Source organism: Topomyia yanbarensis, chromosome 3, assembly GCF_030247195.1.
Source record: "Topomyia yanbarensis strain Yona2022 chromosome 3, ASM3024719v1, whole genome shotgun sequence".
NCBI classification, from domain to species: Eukaryota; Metazoa; Arthropoda; class Insecta; order Diptera; family Culicidae; genus Topomyia; species Topomyia yanbarensis.
Genome location: NC_080672.1, coordinates 141,567,307 through 141,594,247, shown reverse-complemented (window position 1 = coordinate 141,594,247; position 26,941 = coordinate 141,567,307). Strand labels below are relative to the sequence as shown.

The 26,941-nt window shown below is 36.1% G+C and overlaps 1 protein-coding gene across 2 annotated transcripts in view; it reads right to left on the bottom strand.

Annotated features, from left to right (window-relative positions):
- Positions 1-23,476, bottom strand: part of LOC131690562 (protein argonaute-2) — an 87,900-nt gene extending 64,424 nt beyond the window's left edge. For both annotated transcript variants that reach the window (XM_058976440.1, XM_058976441.1), the window contains exon 1: positions 22,886-23,476. The gene's annotated coding sequence lies outside the window, so the exon portion shown is untranslated. The remainder of the gene's footprint in view (positions 1-22,885) is intronic.
- Between the last annotated feature and the right edge of the window lie 3,465 nt (positions 23,477-26,941).

Genomic DNA, 26,941 nt, shown 5'->3' with positions numbered 1-26,941 from the left:
TCGGATCAATTTGCAGTCTTCGGCAATGTTGATCCTTACACCTTAATCTATATATCTGCAGATTATGGGATGCACAAGATGATACTGGCATTTTTAATGAATTTTTTGTTTGTTTTCCCTATTTTTCATACACAAACTTGAAAACTCTTGTGAGTGAGCTAGAATTTTCAGAAAAAGCTCATTTTCGACAAATGGTATGTGAAGCCAATTACCGTTTGATTTAACAGTGTTTCGACAAAAAGTCAAGGCCGGTCTAATGGTCACCCTTCGCAATCACGCACGAGAATAGAATAGAATCAGTACAAAACAAGTTTTATTATTTGCACTTCGTAATTCAGGTTGGAATATATTTTTACTTCATCTTATAAAGAACAATGTATGCTCATCGGCATTCAAACACTAAAGAAGCGTCGAGAATTTGCTATAGTTACGCTTGTAAACGACATCGTATCGAGTCGTGTTAATTCAGTTGAACTTTTATCTAAATTAATTTTTTACATGCAATCCCGGTCACCGAGAACCCGAAACATATTTATTACAAACCTCCATAATACAAATTATGTAAATTTTGAACAACCTTCTCAGATAATGGCCACCAACAATGCACACTGTGAAGCAATTGATTTTGCGATGTCGGAAACAAATATTAAACGAGATTTTTATTTAGCTAGAAACACAGTTTAAATCTAAAACCATGGATAACAGACATTCGAGCAAAAAAAAAAAATTTATTCAATAACCTGTCTAAATTTTTCGAATTTTTATGCGTTGAAAATCGGTGTTTCACTCTTGCAATTTACGCAATCTTTAGCTACACGTGTTTGACAGTTGTACTCCAACTGCATTGCATCGATCACTGCGGAAATCAGTGATCGATCAATGCGGAAACTACCGGAAAATTAACGTTTCTAATTTGAAGTAATGTTGAAAAACTTCGTCAATCTATCGATCAATGAATTGAAGTATTGTTAATGGTTCTGCTCTTGTGGGGCTCGCTGAATGGCAAGGGCAAATGTGTGAAAGGGAATTGAGTTTGAGTAATGCATTAAATTTGTACCCGGATAAAACATTGCTTTATCCTTCAAACTTAAAGAACTAGAGCTCACTTCCTGAGATTTTCACTCTCAATTCACAAACACTGTCAACGACAATCCCTATACTATCCGGTTTCAGTTTGCTTCTATGTCATTTGGTGTATTGGAGTGGTTTCTCTGTGATCAAACAAACTAGTTCAGGTCAAATTTCTCATAGGGTTTGATAACAGATTTTTATTGGTATTTTATGCTAGCTGTGATAGCTTTGGAAAAAGAGAAGCAAAAAATATTCGTTGTTACACAGCGGAGTAAATAACGTCAAAATCTAATCAAAAGTGAAAAAGATGTGTGGGTAATATCTGGGACAGAACCGGAGTGCCGTGACTACTTTTGTTTCAAATGACATATTTCTAAGTTATTCGTTATAATAATTATTTTCCACGGTGTGTGCTGTGGGGGGAGCACGGGAGTAACACGCAAATAATACTGCACTCGTATACGACCCCAAGTTTTGTACTTGGTCCAGTTTACGTTCGAAGTTTTTGTTAGCTTCGAATGAAAACTGTTCAAAATTCGCGGCTCGGTGTAAGAAATTAGCGGGACCCAATCAGGAACGAGCTGCTGTCAGATGATTTAAAATCGGTTTTTGTTCGTGTGTGCATGCTATTTTCAAACAGTCAAAAATAAAAATAATAGTTGGTGAAAGAAAAGATTTTCAGATTAATTTTTCTAGATTGATGGTTTGATACGGCTGATAAGGCCGAATTTTTTTATACTAAAGAAACTATTTTCTGTGTGAAAGGTTTTTGTTTCAATTGGCCCCAGCTACTAGCACGGAGATGCACAAACTAATTATTACAGCTAGTCCACAGATCCGGCCAAATCCTAATAATCACCTTCTCTGTAGTCTTCGGCTATCTGATTTGGTTGACTAGTAGAAACCAACCAAAATCACAATTCTTGCTGCTCAAAATTTGCGGCTCGGTAGATGAAATTGGTTGGCCACGAATTACACTAACGAGCTTCCGTCGGGTGTTTTCCGGTTTCTAGTTGTGTATGCTACTTTCCAACCATCTCAAATGAAAATAATTACCTCACCTAGTAACACAAAACTACACAAACTGATTCATCCACCAGCCGTGTACAGCTCACAAGGATTTCCTTCTTGGTATTGTGCGGTCCTTTGCGGAGATGTTTCGTTCGCTCCAAACAGCTCTATACGAATGGTAATAGAAACAAATTTATTGCGCACCTATATTTAAAACTATTAATATTTTTTGTATATGGTTGATGCACCATGTTTACGGCTCTGACCAAGATGAGCTGGAAATGTTCTTCCATTCCAAATAGTTTTCGAATGAGTTTTCAAAACACAGCTTTATCGTTATTAATGCATGTAATACATAGTCCAAAACTTAACACAACATTGCTGAACACACATATTAGATACGTATGTCCTGGTATATAGCTATACTATTTAATTGTATTTGAAATACTCACTCTACAATAACTTATGAAATTTCCATGGCAGCTTGTATTTGAAATCGCTTCGTAGCATCCTGCATGTATTAGAAACTCGGAATATATGACCATGAAATCCGACACCAAAAGAAAGTTAAAATTTATCGATTCGTTCCTCATATAACTTTAGTAAACAAAACATATGAAGCCAATTAGAATCTGTCAAATGGTCCGTGTTAGGCCAGACCGGACAAAGTCGCAAAATACTAAAAAATTAGATAATCATAGCGTTGGATAAAGAATTTTTTAGCTACATTCGCTTTTTACCAGATTTAGAATAAGTTACAATAGGCAAGAATTATAGTAAAAAATAATTTAGAATAATACCGTAAAGGGTGCTGCGACTAAAACTTTAAACTCGTTTTTCTCGAAATCAATACAATGTTACTTAGTCCGGTGTGACAAAACTGACCAAATGATGCAGTAACTAGATTATTTTAAAATACAAAACCATCTAACAAAGTTAATTTACTTTCAATTTTTGTCGTGACAAACAAATTACCTTTCAATATAGGAGCCATTCTTTTTTCGTCGTTTTGTTGAAAATGTGTTCAGCAATGTTGTGTTAAGTTTTGGACTATGTATTACATGCATTAATAACGATAAAGCTGTGTTTTGAAAACTCATTCGAAAACTATTTGGAATGGAAGAACATTTCCAGCTCATCTTGGTCAGAGCCGTAAACATGGTGCACCAACCATATACAAAAAATATTAGTAGTTTTAAATATAGGTGCGCAATAAATTTGTTTCTATTATCATTCGTATAGAGCTGTTTGGAGCGAACGAAGCATCTCCGCAAAGGACCGCACAATATCAAGAAGGAAATCCTTGTGAGCTGTGGATGAATCAGTTTGTGTAGTTTTGTGTTACTAGGTGAGGCAATTATTTTCATTTGAGATGGTTGGAAAGTAGCATACACAACGAGAAACCGGAAAACACCCGACGGAAACTCGTTCGTGTAATTCGTGGCCAACCAATTTCATCTACCGAGCCGCAAATTTTGAGCAGCAAGAATTGTGATTTTGGTTGGTTTCTACTAGTCAACCAAATCAGATAGCCGAAGACTACAGAGAAGGTGATTATTAGGATTTGGCCGGATCTGTGGACTAGCTGTAATAATTAGTTTGTGCATCTCCGTGCTAGTAGCTGGGGCCAATTGAAACAAAAAGCTTTCACACAGAAAATAGTTTCTTTAGTATAAAAAAAATCGGCCTTATCAGCCCTATCAAACCATCAATCTAGAAAAATTAATCTGAAAATCTTTTCTTTCACCAACTATTATTTTTATTTTTGACTGTTTGAAAATAGCATACACACACGAACAAAAACCGATTTTAAATCATCTGACAGCAGCTCGTTCCTGATTGGGTCCCGCTAATTTCTTACACCGAGCCGCAAATCTTGAACGTTTTTCATTCGAAGCTAACAAAAACTTCGAACGTAAACTGGACCAAGTACAAAACATGGGGTCGTATACGAGTGCAGTATCATTTGCGTGTTACACCCGTGCTGGCTACATCACACACCGTGTAAAATAATTATTATAACGAATAACTTAGAAATATGTCATTTGAAACAAAAGTAGTCACGGTATGGGCGAAGGACCTAACGGTTAAAACCCATAATAAACAATACAATACAAGTAATCACGGCACTCCGGTTATGTCCCAGATATTACCCACACATCTTTTTCACTTTTGATTAGATTTTGACGTTATTTAGTCCGCTGTGTAACAACGAATATATTTTACTACTCTTTATCCAAAGCTATCACAGCTAGCATAAAATACCAATAAAAATCTGTTATCAAACCCTATGAGAAATTTGACCTGAACTAGTTTGTTTGATCACAGAGAAACGACTCCAATACACCAAATGACACAGAAGCAAACTGAAACCGGATAGTGTAGGGATTGTCGTTGACAGTGTTTGTGAATTGAGAGTGAAAATCTCAGGAAGTGAGCTCTAGTTCTTTAAGTTCGTAGGATAAAGCAATGTTTTATCCGGGTACAAATTTAATGCATTACTCAAACTCAATTCCCTCCCACACATTTGCCCTTGCCATTCAGCGAGCCCCACATGAGCAGAACCATTAACAATACTTCAATCTATTGATCGATATATTGACGATGTCATGGAAACCCGTTTAAATTGATATATGTTTGATGTATTAAATCAGTATTGGAAAAGTTGTTTGACAATATTATTGTCTCGTGTAAACGGTGGCGATACCGACCATCGCGCGTCTCGACGACCGCAGAGCAGACGTGAAGAGTACATCATAATTTCGGGAACCAGCCGTGGCAACATGAGATTTCCTCCTACAGATAACATAGACGGAGGCTGGTGGATTACGAAATCAATCTATCTAGCAGTTAGAATAGGTGCCTGTGTAATCCGCATTTCTTCATCAAGGCGATTGCCAAGCTTCGCGAAAGGAATTCGCAAAACGAGAGTACTATTTTACACTGGTACGTATTTCAACACAAATTCAGGTAGCTGTTACTACAATTTCCAGATTTGTAACCACAGCTCTAAAACTGAAGTTATTGCACTTAGGGTCGATTTCTTCACCCTCGCTTAACGCTTATGCCAGGTTTAATCGTACTGGTGAACCTAATTTAAAAGTAAAGCGAGGTTGAAGAAATCGACACATAGTCTCATTGGATTCCGATGGAACAATGCTGCCAGGAACAGTTTACGTTGACGACGGAAAATATTTTTTTTCATTTATCTTCGTTATGTTGCAATGCAATATTTGAAGAAAATTGTTCAAGGAGGCTAGAAAAAATATTATTTTTTGACGGCAGTGCTGCCAACTATGTGATTTTTTCAGTTAAATAATGAAAGTTGATTTTTCTCTCAATACATATATTTTAATTTTGAAAATTCTAATACCATCGTGTTCCTCAGACAAGAAACACTTATAATCTCAGTATAATTTGAGCGCATCCTGAGATACGCTATTTTGAAGAGAAAAACTCGCATTTTCTCATACAAAAATCAATTTTTATTGGCCAAAATTGAGAAAATCTTCAAACGGTCATAAAAATCGACCCTGATCTGCTAGAAGGAAACCAAAAACGTAGTTTTTCATCATTTCTCGTCTACTTCTCGAAATATTATGTTTGAACTCAGAATACTCAAGTTCGTTTTTAGTGTTGTGCGCTTACGATTTTATCTTGCGGTTTGATTCTAAAGTAAATAGAATAGGAGATATGATGGAAAGAAAATCACGGGTTTTGACAATTTGTCAAAACAGGGGATGCTCTCATGGCCCGATGGGTGGTTCGATTGACACAAAAATTTGGATTTTTATACAGGGTGTTTGGTTCATGAGTAAGAATCTCTCGAGGAGTGATTTACTGTTGTATTTGGAGCAAAAAGTCGTTCTACACATACCATCAAATCTCAACCGTTACAGAGTTATTGAACTTTTTGTGTTAAAAACTTAGTTGTCTTAAACTAGCTCTAACTCAAAAAATATACTTTGTATTTCAAATCTTTTAGATCCATTGGATAGGTGAGAAAATTTTCCACTGAAAAATGTCCTCAAGTGTTTCAGCTAATGAGGTTAAGTAATCTTTTCACAGCAATTTATTTAAAATTTAACAATATTGATCGATTTTTCGTTCACTTCGCGAAAATATTAATAGTTAACATAACTATTTTAATAATTAAAATTGTTAGTCTTGAAAAGTTGTATAATTTGTTCTTTGACATGATACACTTATCTTGTCTTGTTTTCGTGTGTTTGGGTTATTGAACTTGGATATTTTTATCTCATATTCACTAATACTAGCTCTTATTGAAAAAGTACGGCACTTATTGTACCTTTTCTTATTTTTATTCGAAAGTCAGGAAAATTTCGCAGAGAAAAATGTATTAATACCTTCCAGTTAAGTGAATTTAGTATTCTTTTAAAGGTTAATTAGTTTAAAGTTAGTGTTATTATTAGCATTTTCGTTATTTTCTTAAAATAGTAAGTAATAAACTTCACCATAATTATCATAGAATCAATGCATCTCAGCAAGTTCTACAATTCTTCCTTTGACTCCATTCAATTATCTCTTTTAGTTTCGAAGCAAAATCATTTTTATCTCCTCGTTTCATATGCAAAAACAACGATTTCGAACCCACTGCATTTGTGATAAGGCCATGCTGTGTTAACTATTAAATTGCAGCGAAATGAAAAGCGATAGGGATAAAGTGTCAAATAACAAGTTGTAGAGAATATTAAGGGGCGCCAAATGAACAATAGTGACGAAAAATTTAGTTGATTAATAATTAGAATTACAAAAATTACCAATAACCGTAAATTTTGAGTTATTTTACCATTGAAAAGTCATGTAGTACACTTAACTAAAAGATATCTGTACATACATCGAAAGTAAATTTTCTCAGCTTTCCAATAAATCCCTGATAATAGCGATATAAGGCATATTTTTTAGATTAGAGTCTTTTAAGAACTTGCAAGTCAATTACAGGAAAAGTTTAGAAGTCAAATTACAAGGATACGAGAAGAGATAGGGATATTATGTTGAAGAACAAATTATGAAACGTCCCCAAACCCAACTTTTGGATAATAGATATTGCTATAATCATAATTCATTATTTTGAGAAAATTAACAAAAACCTCATCAAAAACACTAACTTTTAACTACTTTACAACTAAAAGGTAATTAAAACTAGTTATCTGAAAGACATGAAAACATTATTCAATAGAAAATTTTCTCACCTTTCCAATGGATCTAAAAGATTTGAAATACGATGTATACTTTTTGAGTTAGAGGTGTTTTAAGATAAGCAAGTTTTTTACACAAAAAGTTCAATAACTCTGTAACGGTTGAGATTTGATGGTATGTGTAGAACGATTTTTTGCTCCAAATATGACAGTAAATCACCCCTCGAGAGATTCTTACTCATGAACCAAACACCCTGTATATTGGCCCTAGATGAACAATTTCTCCAAATTTGGTTCAAGTCCGTGAAGGTCGATTACACGTGCCTTGATCACTTCACGTGGAATGACCCATATATTAAATTTGGACATGATACGACCGATCTTGGATGTCCCGGATTACGATTACGATTCCGGTGGTACAATAGTATTTCTCATAATATTGATTAAGCGACAATGTGGTCAATCAATGAAACTGACCCTGAAAATTTGTAATTTGCTTGAAAGTTTATATAAAATCCCATCTAAAATGATATTAATGCTCTGATGCACTGACCCTGGATTCTACGTGAAAATCATCCGGAAGATCCGGAACATCCGTAAAAGTAGCCAATTATGCGGATGTTCCAGATCTTCCGGAATCGTTATCCGGGACATCCAAGATCGGTCGTATCATGTCCAAATATTTAACTTTTATTGAATTTGATATATGCATTCTCACTTTTGTTTTGTTTGTTTATAATTAGTATTTTGTCAATAAACCTGTGATTTCTGCATACATCTATGGATGCCAAACATGACCTCATTCGGCACCGATTACCACAGACCAACCAGGTCAAAAACGGCAATATTTACCAGATACTGAAAATTTAAACTCTAACAAACAATTTAAGTACCAGTTCATATAGATTTGGTTGAAAATGTGTCTTAAAACTGAGTTCGAAATCGGGGTCAATATGACCCGCTAACACCTTATTCGTTACAAAAAGTTAACACCTAAAGAAGATTAAAAGAATTTCGGGACGAATCTTGGAGGAATTCCTAATACTACGTGAACTCTTCGAACTAATTTTACAATTATGTAATAAAACTCTTTTTAAAAAAGTTTTTACTCTTCAACGATTTACCATAAATTATAAACATCAACATATTAAAGAAAGGGAAACAGTTTGTATATTAGAAAATGTTTGAATTGTTTTCGTCGAAATGGAGCTTCGCGTTGAAAATAACATCTACACTTGAAAGTTACTTTCGTTTCGCTTCGTATCGTAGTTTTTTTTTTGACGTAGGACTACGTCTTTGTTTTCGATATGGGGGTGCACTCTGCAAATTCTACAAAAATGGTATGTAACGAAAAGTGGTCCAATTTTAAACGCATATAATTCAGCCATCTCACGATAAATTTTCAAATTTTTTGCACCAATCGCCCCGAAATACTTCTAAGAATAGATTCCAACAGATAAACCCAAAGATTTTTGATATCATAGCATTAAAAAATTAAATAATGTACAACCTTGTCAAAATATCGCACATTAACACACAAAAGATAGCGCTTCCCAAGCTCTGTACGACAGATTGGTGTACCTATCGCGCTACGCTTCTATGAATGACGTCATCATCGACTATTTAAAGAACGGACTTGGCCAGACACGCTCAGTTCCCTGTTGAACGGCTGGCGAAGCAGATCACTGCGCTGTGTTTTTTACAGCCAGTGTAGCTGAGTTAGAAGATCACTGGCTGTGGAGGGACGCTACACTGTGTCGTCCAACAGGCGACCGCTACAACTGCTTCCTAAATGCCGCTGTAATGTTGCCAGTAAATTTTTGGTTTAACTAGCACATGTATTTGCTATTTGCGCTTGAAATTAAGTAATGTAGTGGTAGTAATAAGCTTCCCATTTTGGTTTAAACGCAAGGACAGTTTTTAAAACAGGATTTGATTAATTAGTTTAGCTCATCCCAGCAATTTTATCAATTCTGTAATTTAAAAGGAATTTTACGGAACTTGGTGAATTTGGCCCCACTTGCAACTGGTATAATCAACCTGCACAAAGTGTTGCATAACGCAGGGCTATTTTTGGAACAAAATGTGTTATCATTCAGCCCTTCGCTATGCAAAATCACGATATTATGACAGATGGGCTAAGCGCGGCCGTTCCTTTCAATCGGGAATGACCGCGTTGAATTTTGGTGAAATGCGCTAATAGTGTCGTGGTGGTACTAGTTATCTCTTAAACTCTACCCATCATCATCAGCGTTGACTCATTTTGCATTGTGCGCTTGGGTTCAATGTTTGGGGCGAATGTGTTGGTAGGTAGGGGAACTGGCGGTAAAATGAACACGTTAAGCAAAGTCATTATTTTCTAACTAATAAGTGAATGAGATATTACAATCACCTTATATGTTTCTTGTTAGACATGTTTTGTACATATCTGGTAAAAATACTTCGTCATAAACAGATTTTTTCAAACATGATTCTTGATTTCTAAACATGTCCAAAAATGAGACATGTTTATAGCGAGTGAGTAAATTGAACATGTGGCGGTGGTAAAATGAACAGCTTCTGGTGACTTGCAAAATGTCCTGTATGTATGCAATGCGCAGCGTTGGAAAGCATTTTTCCGATCAATATCCCAACAAATCATGAGCTTTGCATACACACAGGGCATTTTGCAGGCAAAAAAAATGTCACGGAAGAATTGAATTTTCACGACGTAATATTAACCATTTTACAATCCTGTGGCATCGAAACACATCTACAAACTTAGGGTTATCCAAGGGTGTTTGAACTTTTAGAATCTATTTGAGAGCAACTAGAAAGCTTGGTCTATATATGAGATGTGATTATATTGTCTAAAATTTGATTTTTCTTCACCGGTCCGGGTGTTTTTCCCACGCACTAAATACTAAGAAAATAAATATTTTACATTAAGTAGTGTAGTCCTACGTCTATAGTTCGTGCAACCCCATAGGGCTGCCCCTTGTAGTTTTTTGGAATTCACTTCAAAGCAAGAGAATATTTTTCTTGTACATATCGTTAATGCAGAAAATATGTACTTCAGACAAACGCCTGAAGAATTTTAAAAATATGGAGTAAGCGTCGAAGTTAAAATTCCGGGGTATTAGGCCTGAAAAATAATGGCAAGTACCGATTGATATACAATTTTATTGAAGTCATTCAGTGCGTTCTAAAAGGACTTCTGAAGTGAAGTAATTGAATATTCATTTAAATGCTTTAAAGGTTTGAAACCAGTTTACATTTGAGTGCTAATTTGATGGCATAATTAGTACACAAGGTCACTTTCTCAAATTATGCACTTTTTATGTCAAGAGTCCTGAAATAAAGGTTTGAAACCAGTTTTTTCATGGCCAAGATTACATTATACCATCAATTTAACCAGGGGTTGATTCCCCGCATCACATATTTATGTCAAACCTTTTTGATAAAATTCTGAGATGCTGCAAATATTATACCATATCATGCAACGTGTTCTATTTTTGTAATCTACCCAAATCAAAGCGATAAAAAATGAAAATTCGAATCACCGCCAACTATCCTCGGATTCCCCTATATATCTAGCTGGGCTGAAATGATTTAATCGAAAGAGGCTGCAAAATAGTATATCTCGTTGACTAGGAAGATATTGGGGTTCGATTGATTTTTCACTTATGACCAATTTTAGGCTCAGCTTTACTTTGTGTTCTTACATGACTACATATTTATTACGATTTTGTGGCAAAATATGTCAAATTAAAGCCCAATTTGATAGGGTTCGTCATCTGATAGATTGAAATCTGTATCGACGTAGTAAACTGAATCGTCATAGTCAATCGTAATGCTACAATATTTGCTACTGATCATAGACAAAATTCGTATCAGCTTCCCGTTTCATTTTTTTCAACGCGACCGGCTCCAGACGCCGGCAAATTATACGGGTTGGCACTCGCGAAACCAGGTTGAGCCGTCTGCAAAACCAATCACAGTTACATGATCGCCGCAACACTGCTGTCTGGTTTATTAAGGTCCCGAAAACCCGTTTGGTAGTTTCTGTTTCTTTCGTGTGCTTTTTCGGCTCGATCGTCTACAACACGGTGTTTCCACTCGTCGTCTCTTCACTCATCGACAACGATACAGCTGAGCCGCATTGGAATCGAATGATAATCGAATTCGCAGTCTGTCAGGGAGAATTTAAATAGCCTGCGCTTGGACCAGACGAATTTTATATATCGCATTGACATTAGTGTAACACCGGCGTAGTGGTATGACAAAAATGAACAACATTTTTACACATTACAAAACGCCTTAGTTGAAATGACTGCAGCACAGATTGCGCTGGTGTAGTGCAATATCAAAAACAAAAATGCCATAAAACTCCATTTCACATAAAAGAAACTTCCTCAGTAAACATTGTCTAACATGCGAGTGTCAAAGTCCTTTCATCAAAAGGTTCCATGACACCACAGAACAAAAACAGTCACGTAACCTTTTGTCAACAGCTTAGCTTTGTATTGTTGACGCAAATAACCGATGTTCCAGAGTTATGAAATTGTCTTCTCCCCAGTTACAGTTATAAATTCCCACACCAACAACAATGTATCCACCCACGTCTACTTTACTGCCACGTTTATTGTGTCAATCGCTGATCGTTCGTTGTATTCATCATCCCTGTTCGTATCAGTGTGTGTTAGTAGGTACACCTTCATCAAGCCCAAAAACAGGAGGGACCGAATGTTACTACGTCATTTCAATTTCATCATCGAAAATGATCCATTTCGAATAACAACCAGTAGTGACTAGAGAAGAGGAGACCGTCTTGAATATCTCTATAGAACATTGAATTGCATCATGTTTATTTATTTGCCGGCATTTTCCAGCGCCAGACTGGCCAGCGCGACACAAACAAAGTTGACATTGAAAATTTCTAATTCTATTCGCAGGCTCCCCTCGTTCTTTATCAGACTCGTCTAGTTCCTTTTCAGTAGTGTAACATATATGTATAGGAGAGAGAGAACGTCATTACCACTCTCTCTTTCAAACCAGCCAGCGCATGATAAACACTGACGGACTCTCACTAGCAACCCACACATGTAAGTAGGTAGGTGTATGCGGATCAAATGGGTACTGTATAAAAATGATGTTAGGGTGAGAAAATTTACCGAAACGCCATATCATATTGGTTACTAGAGAGACTACACAAAATAAAAGAATATGAAGACATTTTTTTCATTAGGTCCAATCTGCAAATGAGAGCCCTCTTTTTTCGCTTTCTCTTTCGATTATTACTACAAAACCATAAAACTTTTTAAATGTTTATCAGTATGTTTCGAAAGACCAAGGTTTTTACTAGCTTATTACGCAAACAGTTGAAGAGAAATCAGAAAGGTCATCAAGTAATTCGCAGAAGCGAAAGTAAACAAAGAGAGGCTCTCTTTTGTAGATTGGACCTATTGAAAAAAAAGTCTTCATATGCACGGTGATCCACTCCCTTAAAATCCGCCCTGCAAAGGGTTCGGAATTAAGGCTCAAATGACACAAACAATTCAAAGTCGTAATCGGTTGTGTAATTTCAGCCGGAATGCTGGCTGAAACCAGTTGGCTTAACTGAGCTACTATCGTGATTACGTCAGTGTAATTCTGACTATTTCGTCGTCTATTTCAACTGACCTTGAGGTTGGAGAGAGAATCGACAAAAATCGAAAACGAAAAAAGCAGTTTTTTCCACACCGAGTGTTAGATCTTCATAACAATCAATCAGCTTATGTAAAATGTTGTTAGAGTACTGCTGATTGATTTTTATGAAAATCTAACACTCGGTGTGGAAAAAAAAAACTGCTTTTTTCGTTTTTGATTTTTGCCGATACTCTCTCCAACCTTAAATGTTCGCTTCTCTTTTCGAGCAACTTATATAAGCATGTTGTGATTGTTTCAAATGGCTATGAATTATACTACGGATCACCTGTTCCGGCAGCAAACCGTGTGGCGTCCGGCTGGCTAAAATTTTTTTTTGCTCTATTTCAGCCAAGAATTGAACCACTGGGAACCTGCTCCCATGTCGTAAGAGGCGACTAACAACATGCTAGGAGTTCCTAGGTCGAGGTATTGATCCGTACCGAAGACTTAACCTGGACGGACCTTAAGTTTTTGTACCGTAGCCTTTATCCATTCTATATGGAGTAAAACACTGACATATAGTCACCTTTTCTGATTCGCTATTCCCGATTGTGTACCATGGTTTAAGGTTTTTTCTGGCGGTTGTACACTCAAGTTTTTTTTACGCGGTTTTTTTTGCGCGGTATTTTTTTACGCGGTTTTTTTTACGCGGATTTTGAAATTTACGCGGTTTTCATTTACGCGGATTTTGAAATTTACGCGGTTTTCATTTACGCGGTTTTTGAAATTTACGCGGTTTTCATTTACGCGGTTTTTGAAATTTACGCGGTTTTCATTTACGCGGATTTTGAAATTTACGCGGTATCCATCAATGAGGTTCCCTTTATCGCGGATTCTTAAATTTAAGTGGTCTTCATTTACGCGGATTTTGAAATTTACGCGGTTTTCATTTACGCGGATTTTGAAATTTACGCGGTTTTCATTTACGCGGTTTTCATTTACGCGGATTTTGAAATTTACGCGGTTTTCATTTACGCGGATTTTGAAATTTACGCGGTTTTCATTTACGCGGTTTTCATTTACGCGGCTCGTATCCCCCGCGTAAAAAAAAACCTAAGTGTATAATAGACGGAAGGGATGAAGTCTAATTCTACACTAAGTAACAACACGTACTAATATACCGGCTCCTCCACGCGAAGGTATGACTTCCAAAGCTTTGATTTAAAAACCGCATCTAAAATAAGCAAACTTTCCGGTAGGAAATTTTTTGAGATGGCCTAAGATGAAGCTGTCGAATTACACAAAAAAAATTGTGGGGCAAGCGATCTGTAGATGTGTCAAAATAAGCATGTTTTTTTATTAAATTTGAAACTGTTTACCAACAAATCTACATTGACGAATACCTCTAAAAGTAACTTCTTGAGGTCTCATGAAGGTCTGACACTAGCTTTTTAATACTTTTGGTTTCTTAAACAGTGGTAAACATTTGAACACTCCAGAACTTCACTCTGTCAGAAAATGTAGGGCCATCGGAAGCGAACACTTAGTAAATTCGCACTCCTGGTCCTTTCTTCAAAATCATCCATTCCAGTTCTCTGGGTTACTCTTTCGAATTTGAGCCGCTCATATGCTCTTCTCCCATCCATTCTTCTTCTAGAACGCCGATGGATCTAAAACCCTTGTCGTTGTGTTTATTATATTTATCACGCAAGTCGTTTGCAATTTGGCATTTAATCCAATTATGGAAACGTGTCTGATAGGGAGAGTGGAGATGCCAACGTGTCATTAACATTTCGCAGTGATTTTTTTATATTCATTTGGGATATCTTTTAAACTTTTTGTACGCTTGCTTTGAACTGCAAACTTTGGAAAAAATTAAGGATCAATGCTCCCAATGGCCGGCTGTTCGGAGTTCAAATTGCTCGTTTCGTATTATCGTAAATTGATCGCGAGCGTGCATATTGATAGTATCATATCAATACCTCTGTTGTGATACCGATTCTAACAGCAAACGGAGGCGGGTTGGTGCGTATAGCTTTAAGCTAGAATGTAAATTTTATTGAATTCAATATTTGTGACTGTGTAACTCTTAACACTACTTACAAATTCGGTAGCAACTTTGCAGTTCTCTAGCTGTTCCCTTCTGCGCTCTAGCGAAAACTAGTAATTTTAAATATTTTAACTGTAATTTAGTTATTAGCATTAGTAAAGCATTCTAATCACATTAGATTGGCATTAATATTACCCACTGCTATTGAAAGGCACGATTGAGGGCGATAAATTAGGTTAGAATGCCAAGGTGTGATGTGAATAATAGCAAGATAGAAAATTCAATTGATTACAGCTACTAATTCAATCGAAAGGTGACTTACATGTACCACGTAGTCGTATTGAAAAAACTTCGTAATATTCTAATCGAACTAAATAGCTTTAGCAACGCGACAAATGTGGGTAACACATGGAAACGTTTCATCTGATCCTATTATCTACCTAACAATGATCGACTGCTAACCGCTACCGAAAGATGACCCTTTTCACTACTATGAAGACCGGCGGCTACCGTTGACACCTAACCGAAGGGTGTTCAGCTCGTCGTTACAACCTCTATTATATTCCTCGCAGCTTTATCGTGTTATGTAACGCCCCGTGGAATAATAATTCTTAAAATGCCTATTCGGCATTCATATTTCTACTGAGTCGCACGCCTGAAAACTTTGATCTAAAATAAAAAGACAAAGCGCGTGAGTACTTAGCTAAATCACAATATCTACCAAGATATTTCCTGATTCATTTCTCTACCAATCCTATCCTACGACATATGGGGATGATGCAGAGAATTCCTCGATCGTAATAGTTACAAGTGTTGAACTAACATTCCTTCCCATCCCAAAATTGACCTGCCTGGGCGTGGCCATCTACGTTATTGATCATACTCAGGAGCGGATCCAGAAAAATATTTCGGAGGGGGTCTGAAATTTCGATTTTGAAATGTTCATTGAACAATGCGTAATAAGTAATGACCTTATTTAACCCTTCGGAAGTCGCGCAAATGGTCCACTGAACGAGCAGCCGCTGGTGTGCTAAAACAGTTTCGCTATATTTTTAGAGCAGCGTGCACTTAGTGCACTAGCGCGACTTCCGGAAGGTTAATAAAAATCAGTTTTGGTGATCGAATCTGGTCTGGAATGATTTTGAGTTTAGAACGAATTAAAATGGAAACTATTTTTAAAAGTCAAAACATTTCGGAGGGAGTCCGGACCCACAAAGACCCTCCCCTTGGATCCGCCACTGATCATACTATAATCTTAGTCTCTTTAGTTTGCACGTTGAGTATGATGTGCTACTCCCAAGTATCATACAATTGGTACAATATGCAATTTACATAGGCATTAATCAATCACGGGAAACTCACGGGCGGTCAACTAAGCTAAGCTAAGCAAGGATCACCTGTTCCGGCAGCAAAACACATCACACAGCTTTAACCCAATTCCCTGGAGTCATACGACCCACACTATGGTTCAGAGGTATAGGAAATAATATTTTCAAGCGCGAACGGAGCCTATACCGGGGCAAAGTCCTAGTATAATGCAGGAAGCTGCATTACGATGCAATAAGGCAAAGGATTGTTTGCTCTGCACATCGCCGAGGTTCGGCAGAGTTTTGCCGTGCTTTTGTCGTCTGAAAATTTGCTGAGGCTATCGACTGATGAAAGTTCGGTGCATTTTTGATGTGTGTCGATCATCATATTTCGGCCATGTGAAGTCCGGCAGGTTCAGTAATACCAGCCAAAAATTGTTCCACTGGATTCCTGTTACGATGTTGTAGGAGGCACCAGAAAAAAGGAATTTTTCATTCAAAGTATTGTTCCATGCCGAGGACTTAATGGTAGTCTGCTAGCCGCGCACAGAGTATCGTAAGTTCTTTGCTCCTGCTGGGTTATGCATATCTTTGACACAGTGGATCTTTATTTTGTTCTAAAGTGATGGGATTCATGCCCTATCTCTCTAGTATCTGTATCTCTCTAGTATGTTTATCTCTAATATGTCAGAATTGGTTTTTTTGGTCCCGACATATAAAAGGTGAAGCAAAGGGCTATTTATAACGTATATTTGAGTGCTAATTTGATGGCATAATTAGTACACAAGGACACATTCTCAAGATATGCACTTTTAAAGTCAATAGTCCTAAAATAAAGGTTTGAAACTAGTTTTTCATGGCCAAGATTACATTATTTCGCAACCGCTAGCTTTAAAGGTGTAATGTCTTCGAAGAAATTTTGAGTAAGCCTTGAAAAAAATTGGTGATTAATCCTCCTGGAAAAAATGTATAGAGAATAAACTAAAAACATTTAAAGGCCTTGGTATCTTTGGTAATGTTGTTTCGAATGATATTAGAAACAACTTTTTGGAAGCCACAAAAATCTTCAAATGCTCATAAAAACTGATCCTGACGTACTAGAAACAAATGGAAAACGCTATTTTTCATCATTTTTCTTTTTCTTTTCAAAAAACAATATGTGATATCAGTACAGGCCATATTCGATTATCCGTAGTCTCGATTATCCGAAGGCTCGATTATCCGTAGAAAATGATTCGATTATCCGTAGTACGATAATCCGAAGAAATTGTTTCGATTATCGGCATATAATTTTTTTCTCAAGCTACATTACACATTTATAAATTTACAGTTTCTAAAAGAATAACTATTTTATAAAAAAAATAATGAAGACTTCGTAGAAATACAGACATTTTAATTATTTAACATATAATTTCGAATTCGATGCGATGACTTACATATTTTCGTACACCAATCAATTACAATTGATACTAACTACAATTTCTGGAAGAATTATATGTTCTCAAAAAATATTCACAAAAATACGTAGACAAATTAGAGAATGTAGAGAAATTATCCGAAAATTTAAATACAAAAATCGATAAAAATTGATATCAGCGAAAATTCCTGGAAGCACAAAATTTTAAACTTCCGTAAAAATTACAATAATTTGGAAAAATAAAGAAGTTTCATATAATCAACAAATCTTTCAATTCAGTGCAATATCCTATAAAATTTTATACACCTAATAGATTGGCTACAAACTATAATTTCCTGTAGATGCCAGCTATAATTACTAGAAGAACAAAATTTTCAAATCCCCATTATGTATTATGTATTATGTATTGAAGATTGACAAGATCTGAACATATATGTTTCATATTGATTGGGACTATCTAAAGTATGATATAAAACCCCACTCATCTCTTCGGAATCAGTCTATTATCGCATCAGTTAAAAAAATCGAAACATTTTAATCACTTTAAGAACATCGACATTTTGAATTCTTAGCTAGTTAAAGACTTTTGCTTTAATCCCAACATGTAACATAGGAAAATCAAACCACAAGAATTTGTCTTAAATGTGGCTGACAAAATCGGGTCAAAAAGTTGACAAATTCGAAGGCGGACAAACACGGGGACTAATAAAATAGGATCTTCACTGTAGTTAGCACTTTGAACCGCTTTAAAAAGAACAGCGCTAATAATTCGTTACGAAGTAGATGCACCCTATATACGTAGAACGCCTAGCAATGGATTTTGGATAATGTTTCCACCAAGTAAATAAGAGAAAAAAGTTTACTGTGCGACGATGTATCACAAACTGAATCACTCAATGCGTTTGAACATATTCCTAGCTAAAAATTTCCAAGAACCAAGAATCAACTAGTTTCTGAGTAACTCTCCAAACCACAGAGCGCATGACGACGATGATGATGCTGCTGATTGAACAACGCACGATCCTTGGTTTTTTTTAATTGTAACGTGTGCAAAACTCATCTTCTTAGAAATCCATGTTTTAAAATCGTCCAATGCTGGTCTTTCGTTGGACCAACGTTAAGCGACGCCCAGCAAATCGTTCAGCAGTAATCGGCCCTTAATGGATTCCCAAAGTTTTGTTATTATATACAAACCAGTAGTGCGTAACCATAAATTCAGTTTTTAATTCAGTCCGAATTTACCGAAACCAGCATTAAGTTAACTGAAATTTCACGCAGAGAATTAAGTTTTATGCATCATGATTATTAGACCAAACATAAGTATCCCAATCAATCGAACACAATAGGGGAGACTGAGGAGACTTGATCCCCGGGGAGACTTGATCCCCGGGGAGACTTGATCCCATCATTGTAACTCAAAGGCGGATCAGAATACATTAATCGAATATACTATAAAGTTGCGTAGTTTTATCTAAACATAAATTTCATTAACACAGAAAAAAGAAATTGGACTTTTGTGTAACCGAATTTTTACCGATTTAAAAAAAGTCTCAGAAGAACTGAAGAAGATTTATTTTTCAAATTTTCAAACTTTTATAAAATTGATGAAATCACCCACTACATACTCTACTTTTGCATACAGAATTACAGGAGAATGTCAATTATATGAATACGTTACGATTGAGCTGATTGTTTTGTTCAACTATATTTTTACTAAAGTTTGCTGAAATAGATGCTATGGGTTCACTTGATCCCTTCAAATTCGTGGAGATTTGATCCCCTTGGCCATACTTCATACACACCACTGAAAATAACAAAATTCACACCAGAACAATTGAAGTCATTGTTGTCATAAAAAAATGTCAAAAATGAACGCTTCATCGTAAAGAAACATAACTGCAGAGGCGACGCGTGGTTCCACCGTCAACCTGTTCAATATTTTACAAATGCCCTGGAAACGTCACAATCATCTCTAATTGGGGGTTTTTAGATCAGCTGATTATTTCTCGTTTATATCTTCTGACGGTACTCGGGTGGGCTCGACAAAATTATCGATTCCATCCAATGTCTAACAAATAGGACCAATGAAAGATGTTCGGGTTTTTCTGTACGTGAGAGCTGAGCAAAACAAATTTGTTGTCAAAAACCCACCGATAATTGTCAAACAAACGTCTGGTAGAATGCTTAAAAGACCAAAAAGTACACTAAGAAAATATATTTGTAAATCTGCTACGAATATATTTCGTTCAGAAAACTTTCGTAAAATATACGAATTTTTCGTACATATGATGAATCATTCGTATTTCTACGGAAACGTTTTTATTTTCATCACAAGTTTTTTGTAAAAACCACGAAACGACTTTCGTTATCTTATTACATTTCATTATTCAAACGAATTGTTTTATAAAATACACGAATGCCTTTATAATATTTACGAGCATCTTTCGTAATAAGAACGATTTTTTTCGAAGGATCTCCACAATAAATATGTGTCAAAAATTCATATCGCTGAACGAATTTATTAGTAAATCTGCTAAAAACAGATTGGATGCTTCCAATTCGTGAACTAATAAAAAGCACGGTGACTTGATGAACGAAATTTTTTCGTTATTTTCAATATGTAGTGTAAATTGTACGAAATTCAAAGAAGAAAACGAAACTACGATGAATTTCATGATGACATATCATAGTATGATATGAATTATCTTGGAATGTAGAATCTTTTGTACCACACACCAAGAAATAATCGTCAAATTTTGTATAAGAAAGATTGAAATATTTGTCAAACGGTTTAAAGTTATCCCTCGATTCTTTCAAATGGGGTAGAAATTTGAATGTTCTTCACGCAATTCATTGAATCCAGAAAAAAAATATTTTTCTCGTGAAATATAGTAAGCAAGAGATATTTAACATAAACCCGTTCATTTTTACAATAGAACACAAGATCATTCGAATAATTCCTGGTTTGAGTTTATGTCCATTTTACACTCTCAGTAGATAAGTTTTCAACATGTAACTGCAAAGAGCACACAGTTCTTCGAAGCAAAAGTAGACGGTTCGTTATTATCGCTGAACCAACGAAATCCATACCCAAAACCAATATACCCCAAGTGCAGCAACATTTCTTCAGGCTACCCAAGAAAGCGTTCACGTTAAACCGACTGTTATGAACGTACGACAACACGCACTTAAAAATTATAAATTGCTCTCGTTTGCACACAACACACCCATATGGACATCGCACCAAAGCGCTCTGGTTCAATATTTGACTTGAACCGGTGCGAAAGGAAAATCAGTATAAAAAGCCGTCGCGGTCGCCCATGTCATTCACGCTGCTGTTACAGCCGTTGCTCATGCAGCTGCTGAAAGCATGCGGTGAGAGTACGAGATGCGTGCATGTTTGAGGTTGAACCGGTCATGAGAAGACAAAGTTTTTTTTGAAATGTTCTCGCTTGGTATGCTAAGTTGGTTTATCGTTTGGATCAAATTGTCGAACGTCAAGGTTTGGAGATTATTAATTTCATTTAAATTAATTTGTGTGCTGCTGCTGTTAATGTTCGGGTCGTCAAATTTTGCTTACCTGTTCAATGAACAGGTTGAACGTACCGACGCGTCGCCTCTGCATAACTGTGATTGTTTACTACAGTATACGTAGCAATCATTCATCCCACATTTGACGTTCCTCAACTATAATAAAGACAGCTTTCAAATAATTGCACGGAGATTTGGGGAATTCGTAAAAAAATCAGGTTAGAGATGCGTAATATGTAGCAACAAAAGTATCAATATCTAATCACAACAATTTAATCAATACTACAATCCATTTATAAAATTGAATGGGGTAATGTACCCATTTTTGCCCTATTAAGAAGGGTACCACATTATTACTACAATAATTTTATTATTTCAGCTTCTTTGATTTGTTATTAAGGTCCATTTTTTATTTCGATTATAGAGGTTTTAACGTTAAGGTCATTCGCCTCTTATTAAGAGCCAATTTAATACTAAATTGTCTTGAGAATGGTGAAAATCTTCTGTTTGGGCGCAGTAAAATCTCTAATCGAGTACCCCCATTATCGCAATACCATTTGAGTCAATGCGTTGAAAAAAGATGGCAGACGCTGCTCTAACCAAAGGCTTCAGATGGGTAGGATGATAGTAGAAACAGGGCAAAAATAGGCTTATTAACCTACATGCTCTTTTAAACACGTTTTCACAAAGGAATCAAGTGTCCCCAAATTAGGGATCGAGTCTCCACTAATCTAAGAATTTTCCATTTTTTTATTGTTTTCCAGAAATGCTCATAGCTCATGTCCAGTATAATATTTCCATGTAATTTTTTTATGATTATTAGTCATCCCTAGAAACAATATAAAACTACAAAAAAATACATAGTTTTTTATCATTCCACGGAGTTGGACTGAAAAATAAAAAAGGGGATCAAGTCTCCTCAGTCTCCCCTGCTTTAAAATAAAATAACTTGGCTATATAAATTATTTTTCTTACATGTCTTACTACCACTTTATACAATATAAAGCGATCGATATTCGTCACTAAAAACCTTTATTTTGATTCGATTATCCGGATGATTCGATTATCCGAAGCGATATACTTGAACAGCCCTGCGTGAAGTGCAGAAATAGCAGATGTAGAAAAGGTAAAAATCGTATTTGTTGTTTTACGATTGCTTGAAGAAATTGTAACCATTTGGCTACACAGTGAAGACCCGATTTTATCAGCCCCCGATTTTGTCTACCTCCGATTTGGCAGCATTTTGACCCAATTTTGTCAGCTTTTTGACCCGATTTTGTCAGCCTCACATGAAAATTGATAGTTGGTAGTTTGATGGGCTCTAGCAGGCGAACCAAGTTGATTTCGATTAGATCCTTTCTTGAGTATAGATTTTTTTTCTTATCTCAGAGATCCGAAACATGCAAAAATAATTTTTTTTGTTTTATTTTTTAATTTTTGCACTGTCAGACCCCCTTAAGGGAAATTTAAGCTGAATAATCGGAAAGAGTTATGATGTCATATATAGGAACTAAAGAAGAATATTTTAAGAGCGTTGGTTTATTAAGAATAAAGAAAAATATATGTTCCGATTTTGTCAATGTCCTAATTTTATCAGCCTAAAATTCACCAAGGTGATGATAAAAACGGGTCTTCGCTGTAGCATGTTTAAATTAATTTTCGAATTTGCTGTCTATCAACGAAGCTAATTTTCTTAACCTAACGGTGCTGTGTTTAAATACACATTACTCACCTTCTTTATTGTCCAAAATCTCTTGCTCTTTATCCGTTCGCTCACTGTTCACTCTCACTCTACAATTTCAGCGGTGCTCCACTGCTGATGGCTGAAACCGGCAACAACACACACTCTCTCTCTCTCTCTTTCTCTGTAGCCGAATTCTGGTTCTGCGTTTTACTTATCAAAATATTTGATATTTAGCTTCTTCTTGATTCGTAATTTTATTATTATTACTTTATTTTCACGTACACGTACTTTTCTCGACACACAGCTACACACAAAACACAAATGGGAATCCCCCGTTTTTGTAATTATTTCTCTTGCTTTTACAATTGCTTTAAAAAATTTTAGCTACTCACAAACACCTGTGCGAAGAAAAACACCGTAATTCCGAATAATATTATGACGCTATACAATCACATCACTTTCAATGCGTGAGATACAAAAACTCGATGATTGTATCATACACAACATCCGCACCGTAATCGAATCAATCGCGAACTGACTGCACTCTCTGTGAGTGCCCTCTGAAGCAGTGTGGACAGTGCTAGAAAACCGTGTCGATTAGCTGGATACACTGTCGCCATCACCTCCGAAATACAAAAACACAATCCCAGATTTGCATGGGATGACCACAGCCATCAACGAAGACTGGCCACCATTGCACTAAACACTCACACCGCTTGGTTACTATACATACTTGGGTGCATAATCTGGTACCGATTCAAGCCAAGTGTGTAGTGAAAAATGCATCCAACTCTCACACAAATGCATTCACCGCACCGGAATTGCATCGCGGTTGGGGTCGACGTGAATTCGCGACTTGATTTGGATCCAACAGCCGGGAAAACGATGACGACGTTGCGCGCGCCACACACCACAGACTTTAAACTAGCGGCGATATGTCCTCCTATATTTCGCTTTGGCTGCCGGTTTCACGTCTCAGACCGAGCCGGGACCGGGCTTACCTACCTCTCTACACACGTTAATGCATGAAAAATCGCACATACAATGCAAGTACCTACTACGCAAAAGTTCCAACAGTTTTTATTGTTGTTGCTATTATTTGGTTGAATCGTGTTTTTATTTCTCTGCGTGCGAATATTTTAGGTGGGTATCACTTCTAGCGGGAGTGCGTCGCGGAATGAATAGGGGTTTTTGTTTCGGAAAGGCAATTGATCTTTATGATTCTTTGAAAGGCAATTTTTATACCTATTCAAAATCTTCATTTGACACGGCGTTAAACGCAAACAATTGTAAACTGTTGCAATCGCTGCGGTGTTTGGGTACTTTTAGACGATGCGAAAATTTCAATGCAATACCGAAAGACACTTTCTATTTTCGTACATATAATCACACCTTTTGCATGGAATTGCGAATCAGCCTCTTTTCGAAAATTCGGAAATTCAAGAGTGATATTTTTATTTTACTGAATAGAACTACACATGTTGTTGACTAATCAGTCGGAAAAATATTCACAAACTTTGCATTCAATTACGAAAAACGTGTAACATTAAGTATCACAAAAACTTTATTTTTGGCAATCTTTTGAAAGCGGCGCGTAAAAACTAAAAATTTCCAATCTATATATCTATATCGGATAGAGCCGTCAAGATGAAACATCAACCGAACACCTAAACTTTTGTGAAGTAATAGGTCCACTGCAAATTTGTTTGTATCATCATTTTTAGCTATGTGTTTGAAGGCGACGGATGGAGCTTCAATTCATATTGGAATACTGAGAAGACAATTATTAAGAGCTGTGATCTGACCGGTTATTTTTTTCTTAAAATGGTTTGTTCCATTCCATGCTAATAGCAGATGGCAATAATTTCTCCATACGCTACATCATATCTTTTAAAATTAATTAAACAAACATACCACCAATAGTCCAATAGCTTCTAATCGACTCATGCCCAACTTTTTTCTAGTGGTTTCTTAACCGTTAAATGTCCGACGCGGTACCCGGGTACTTTTTCAGGTTTCAATTAATGAAATTCCAATATTTTATCCATAGCCGGAAATTGTAAACTTTATGACATTTTAGAACTTGACTAAGTCAAGCTTTTGGGTTAATAATATTTTTGATATAGTAAGAGGGGGAGTGCGGCTCCTGATTTTTTTTACTACGTAACAGGCCGACAAGGGTACCCGGGTACCTACAAAACTGAAATGTTTATAACTAAGACAGATTCAACGGATTTCGAGACTTTTGGAGTTTTGGATTGAGGAATTCATCCACTTTTAGACTTGGTAAAAATGAATCGGGTTACTTCATTCGATTTCCGGGAATTCGGATTTCTGGCAGCATGTTCCAGTGCTGGGATACTATTTTAAATACTGGTAATATGGGTATTAAAATTCTTGGAATTGTTTCTGTAGGCTGTATCTCGTAGTTTTGGAACCATTTGGTGTTTTGACCCCGGAACGGACATTCCGAAACAGGTTCCCGTGGGGCCGTGTGTGGCCATTCCGAGGTAAAATTGCCATATGGTTCCGTAAGAATAAATAACAGACTTCCGAGACAATTTAAAGAGTTTTGATACTCATATTGCTAGGACATAATTAAAATACACAAATCATACCCTAGTACTGCAACATTACTCCGGAAAATCCGGATTACCAAGAACCAGTTAAAGGTATTTTTTTTTTCGTTGGACGCATAACGGTTAAAACTGTTCGGGCCAATTAACACGTCATGTTCTGATGGTCAATACAATACTTCTAGGAGTTTTACAATACCCCAATTACGTGCAAAATTTCGTCGAAAACAGTCTAAATCGCTATGTAGTATCAGTTTTCAATAATATTTGAAAGATGTATCAAAATTTCAATTTTCAACGGTTACTGAAAGTGTCCCTGGCAACACTGATCGAATGGAATCCAATAAGACTAATTACAATAAAGGGTGTCCAATATCAAATTCCACCACAGAGGAAACGCTGTATAAAATAACCTTTTGAGTATTTTCTCTTGAAAATTTTGGTAAAAATTTGTTTAGAAAGAATTGTTTAGACTCTAAACTACTTCTTTGTTTATTTTTTATCGCTGTCAGTTTTTCGAAAATTGGAAAAAAAATGTCGTCACCCGATAAGCAACGTAGTGAATTGATTTTGCGCTAGCACCGCATAAAAATTTGTGGCATACTCTGGCGGTAAACTGGTATTAATAAATAATCCATCCGTATAATTGGTTTCAAGTAAATATCGATGTTCGAGGTCCTAATAGTTTTTTTATATCTTCTCGTACCTATTACTAGCCGCTAGCAATAGGACATATGACATTTTATGAAACAGTTCATGGAACAAAAATAATTCCACGAACAATACGCCAAATTTTGTGAAATAGCTCACGCGACAATTTCATGACCATGTTACATGGAATCAAAAATGCTTATTGATATCTTCAAATTATCACAAGTACGCAAGATAGATCGTAAATCATGTACTAGAAATCATGAATCAGTTCGCGAATCTATGAATATTTTTTCATAATTTTGTGAACTTTTTCACGAGCACGAATGGTCACCCCCTCCCATTTCTAATGTTCTTTTGGTTTGTCCTATATAAACGTTATCGCTATGAGAACATAATATCTTGTATAGTTAACTCTCTCTATGTCGATATTGAAGGGACCATCGACATAGGGAGAGATCGAGATATAGAACAGAATGGTATTTTTTCAGGACATCTTTACCTTCAGGACATCATACTGCATGCCGAGAAACGAAGATAGATAAGGGTTACCATATTCATAGATTTTTCTGTAATGTCACAGATTTTTTGAACAATTTTTGATCACAGATTCTTTTTCAGATGACAGATTTTTGGCATTTTGATGAAAATTTCACAGATTTCCACAGATTTTTGGAAATATTGTGATTTTTCACAGATTTTTGGAAAATTTCTCACAAATTTTCACAGATTTTTTCCTGTTTTAGTCATCACAGATGGTAAAAAGATTTTTTTGACCGAAACATAGATTTCATTGTGGCTTCCCTGAGATAGATTTAGTACTGTAGTGTCGGAATTGATTATAAATTTTCAATTTCAATTCCCCTAAATGTGAGAA